General features: G+C 47.5%; 2 protein-coding genes across 5 annotated transcripts in view; one reads left to right on the top strand and one right to left on the bottom strand.

Moving 5' to 3' along the window:
* Nucleotides 1-5000, bottom strand: part of LOC134089193 (ras-specific guanine nucleotide-releasing factor RalGPS1) — a 175439-nt gene that overhangs the window by 82169 nt on the left and 88270 nt on the right. The window lies entirely within an intron of this gene.
* LOC134089192 (angiopoietin-related protein 2-like) overlaps nucleotides 208-5000 on the top strand; it is a 30052-nt gene continuing 25259 nt past the window's right edge. For both annotated transcript variants that reach the window (XM_062543547.1, XM_062543546.1), the window contains exon 1: nucleotides 208-1015. The gene's annotated coding sequence lies outside the window, so the exon portion shown is untranslated. The remainder of the gene's footprint in view (nucleotides 1016-5000) is intronic.

The following is a 5000-nucleotide window of genomic DNA, read 5'->3' as shown; positions in this document are numbered from 1 at the left end:
ACAGAGAGCGGTGTGTGAGAGAAAGTGAGAAAGAGAGGGGGAGTGAGAGAGAGAGGAAAGAGAGGAAGGAGGGGTTAGGAAAGATTGAGCGACAGAAGAGAAAGAGGGAGGAGAGAACGAGTGCAGGGAGAGAGGGAGAGAGGGAGGGAGGGAGGGAGGGTCAGTAAAACAGGCAGACTGCTGGCGCTTTGAGACAGAGGTGATAGACCCAGCAACTAGAGACCAACACACACACACACAGAAACGAACACACACAAACACACAAACACACACCCACAGCTACGCAGGATTACAGGACAACACAAAACAACACAGCCCTAATCCTGACAGCAGGCACACACACACACACACACACACAGTGACCTCTCTCTGTCCCACACATACACACACACACACACACACACACACACACACACACACACACACACTTCTGCAGACACCTCTCACTCACATCACCACACACTACTCTTCACGTCTGCTGCTGTTAGACACTATTTTGGACTCTTGGACCACAGAGAAGAGAAGAGAAGAAAGGAGAAGAGAGGAGAAGAGAAGAGAGGAGAAGAGAGGAGAAGAGGTAACCCCACAGAGGGAACCCCAGAAAACCTCCTACACCTTTTCTCTGGACAGTCACTGGGTCACCTCCTGATTCACAGGTGTGTGTGCGCACATGCGTGTGTGAGTGTGTGTGTGTGTGCGCGTGTTTTGGTCCATTTATCCCACTGGAGAGGACAACAGAAGAAAGTGAATAAAGAAGAGCCCTGGACACAGAGCTGGACTGTCCGTAGGATTAACCTCCCTGGTGAGAGACGTCCAGAGAGGAGGGCGAGAGGGGGACACTGCGGAGAGCTTCCCCAGGCTGGGATGGCTTTCTCTGGGTAGACTGCTCACTCCACTGCCCTGGGACAGAGAAGGGGTCTGGCCCCAGAGCCACAGAGGAGCCACAGCAATCAGACAAGAACCAGAGAGAGAGAGAGAGAGAGAAAGAGAGAAAGAGAGAGCTGAGCTTTATCAGGTAAGACTGCTGTCACAACATCTCACTTCTCTCTGCCCGTGAGTCTGACTGTGCATACTGGACAATGTGGTCAGTTAAGAGACTAGTGCTACTGAGTGTGCTTGACCAGTGTGGTCAGTTAAGAGAACGCTGTTACTGAGTGTGCTTGACCAGTGTGTGTGCGTGTGTTCTCCTTTGTGAGAAGCCATAGCCAGAGAGGGTCTTTTTTTTTTTCAAATGCCATGTCAGCTTTCAGAGTCTTTCATCAGTGGAATTCAATTACTTGTTGATAGAGATACCGTCACACACACAGACACACACACAGAGACACACACACACACACACACACACACACACACACACAGTGACAGTCACACAGTGCGTGCTGGCTAGACTAGGTCACAGAGAGTTTAGAGAGAGTTGTCAAGTCAGGCGAACACATATTAGAGACACATGGGGTTCCCTCCACTCAACACTACCGCTACTGAAGAGTTCCACACTAGACCTTCACAATCACTTCACATTTCACATGCGCTTTCATTTGCACATTTATTTGAGTTATTCAGTTAAGTTGTTGTTTTATTGCTTATTGTTTTAAACAAACAATAAACAATGAACAGTAAATTCACATTTCACATGCACTTTCATTTCTACATTTATTTGAGTTATTTAGTTAAGTTGTTTGACCTTTGTGATCACTTCCTATGCTCTTTCATTGATACATTTCTGTGAGTGATTCTTTATGCATGTATATGAGATATATGTGTGTACAGTATGTGTGTTTGTTGTGTTTTGGTTGTATAAGCTACTGGATGCCTAATATTTCCCTCGGGATAAAAAATAAGTATCTATCTATTAGACATCTATCTATCCATCCATTAGACAAAAGGAGAAAGAGAGAGAGGGAAGTGGTGTGGAAATCAGAGGGAAAGAGCACAGAAAGAGAGAGAGAGAGAGAGAGAGAGAGAGAGAGAAGAAGAGGTACAGATAAAGAGGTGAAATAGTGATAGAAAAGAGTAGACAAAGAAGGAAAAAAGAGAGGGGGAAAAAGAGAGAGAGAGGGGTGTATGAGAGAGGAGGTAAAGAGACAGACATCTGACTCCTGTGAGAACAAAGAAGAGAGTCTGGTGTGTGCGAGTGTGTGTGTGTGTGTGTGTGTGTGTGGGTTTAGTGGCAAGCGGCTGTTAACTGCTAATAAACACGTTTGATTGTCAGGATAGAGGATTCTACAGGCGCTGTAAACCACACACACACACACACACACACATATCCCTGTGCAAGACCAGGTGTCAGTGTTAAACAGTAGGCACAGCGGGCATACCGTTCACCTTCCCTGGATGCCAGCACGTGGGCACTGGTCTGGGCACAGGCTTAGCGACGCACTGACAGTGTGTGTGTGTGTGTGTGTGTGTGTGTGTGTGTCATGACTGTGTGTCAGGACGCGAGGGAAGCGTCTGCCAAGCAGACGAGGGCAGAGAATATTCCACTGTCCAGCAGCTTAAAGTAGCCTGATTAGATCACATGCAAACACACACACTGCTCCAAACAGCAGGCAGAGGAGAGAGAAGAGAGGAGAGAGGGGAGAGAGAGAGAGGAGAGAGAGGAGAGAGAGAAGAGAGGGAAAAGAGGAGAAGAGGGAGGAGGGAGGAAAGAGAAGAGAGGAAGGAGGAGAGAGGGAGGAGAAGAGAGGAGAGGGTAGGGAAGAGAGGGAAGAGAGGGGATGAGCAAAAACAGTGGATAGAATAGAAGAGGAGAAGATAGAAGAAGAGAGAAGAGGGAATAAGGGAGGAGAAGAGAGGAGAGGAAGGAGAGAGAATACGAGAGGAGAAGAGAGGAGAGGGAGAAGAGGGAGAAGAGAGAATACAAGAGGAAAAGAGAGGAGAAGAGAAGTGGCAGAAGACAGATGATGATTCCACCTCCCCTGAGCATCACCATGTAGAGCCTAATCAGGGCCTTCATCCAAAACCATGAGAGGGCTTAGTTTAGCACACCACTCTCTCCTACACCACTTACCACAGAGACACAGAGAGAGAGAGAGAGAGAGAGAGAGAGAGAGAGAGATAGAGAGAGAGATAGATAGAGAGAGAGAGAGGGACAGAGAGAAGGAGAGGGACCGATAGAGAGGGAGAAAGAGAGAGAGAAGGGATGATCCAAAGACAGAAGGGGTTTACGGAGCACATGTTCAAAACAGGAACTTATCAATGTGTGTGTGTGTGTGTGTGTGTGTGTGTGTGTGTGTGTCTGTTGTGAGCGGGACAGAATGCCTGTGCTCTATCTATGGTGTTCAGTATCAGGTGTAGGTGTGTGTGTGTGTGTGTGTGTGTGTGTGTGTGTGTGTGTGTGTGTGTTGAATCAGCTGAGATGCACGGGGGTCCAAGCCATCAATCTGGCCATTGTGTGTGTGTGTGTGTGTGTGTGTGTGTATGTGTGTTGCCAGGAGTGTGTTTGAACGGGGGACCCTGAGAGCCTCCATGGGGTTTTATCATACACACACTTCCTGGAGCCAGACAGAGTGTGTGTGACTGCCACAGAGCAGGGTGTGTGTGACTGCCACGGAGAAGGGTGTGCTTGATTGGCAGGAAGGTGGGAGACAACATTAGTTTCAAGTCCAGCAAACATGACAATACAACCGATGATCAGTCAGCTATTGAATTTCCATGTGTTTAGAAGCTAGCTTTAGAGCCGTCTGTCTGTCTCTCCTATTGCATTGATTCATGTGTGTTCAGGAGCTAGCTTTAGAAGTGTCTGTCCTATTGCGTAGGTTATTGTGTACTCAGCTAGCTTTAGAAGTGTCTGTCCTATTGCGTAGGTTATTGTGTACTCAGCTAGCTTTAGAGGCGTCTGTCCTATTGCGTAGGTTATTGTGTACTCAGCTAGCTTTAGAGGCGTCTGTCCTATTGCGTAGGTTATTGTGTACTCAGCTAGCTTTAGAGGCGTCTGTCCTATTGCGTAGGTTATTGTGTACTCAGCTAGCTTTAGAGGCGTCTGTCCTATTGCGTAGGTTATTGTGTACTCAGCTAGCTTTAGAGGCGTCTGTCCTATTGCGTAGGTTATTGTGTACTGAGCTAGCTTTAGAGGTGTCTGTCCTATTGCGTAGGTTATTGTGTACTCAGCTAGCTTTAGAGGCGTCTGTCAGTCCTATTGCATAAGTTCATGTGTGCTTATAAGCTAGCTTCAGTGTGCTTGGGGGCTAGCTTTAGAGTGCTTGGGGGCTAGCTTTAGAGGCGTCTGTCTGTCCTATTGCATAAGTTCATGTGTGCTTATAAGCTAGCTTTAGAGTGCTTGGGGGCTAGCTTTAGAGTGCTTGGGGGCTAGCTTTAGAGGCGTCTGTCTGTCCTATTGCGTCTCTCTGCTCTTCTTTAGTAAAATGCTAACCTCCAGGCGACCGAGCCTGACTGAGGTGACGTTCAGGCTGAAAGTGGGGAAGTTGCTGTTCCTCATTATTGAAAGTTACAATTTTTCATCATTACGAATAGGACAAGACTCCCCTGAAGCCTCCAATGAACAACTCACCAGGGAGGATGAGCAATGTGGAAGTGATCAGAGGAGGAAGTGTGTGTGTGTGAGTGTGTGTGTGTGTGTGTGTGTGTGTGTGTGTGTGTGTGTGTGTATGTGTGTGTATGTCAGTAGTTTTTAAGCAAATAGGGTGGGCTTGGTATGACAGGAATGCCCCCAACAGGATGAAAATGAGAGGCAGAAAACAAGACACAAGCGCCAGTCAACACATACACACCTACTAATCACCCCCTCCCCATTTCTCTCTCTCTTACACACAACACACCTACTACTCCCCCCGCCCCCCCCCAACACACACATTACCTCATAACGGCACTCAACTCAAACACACACACACACACACACACACACACACACACACACACACACACACACACACATAACATAAACTGATACATGCCCCACGTAACGCACACAAATATAACACAGAGAATACAGCTCTCTCTGTGTGTGTTTGTGTGTGTGTGTGTGTGTGTGTGTGTGTGTGTGT

This window comes from Sardina pilchardus, chromosome 8, assembly GCF_963854185.1.
Source record: "Sardina pilchardus chromosome 8, fSarPil1.1, whole genome shotgun sequence".
Lineage (NCBI taxonomy): Eukaryota > Metazoa > Chordata > Actinopteri > Clupeiformes > Clupeidae > Sardina > Sardina pilchardus.
Note: the sequence above shows the minus strand (reverse complement) of the source record. Positions and strands in the feature narration are given on the sequence as shown.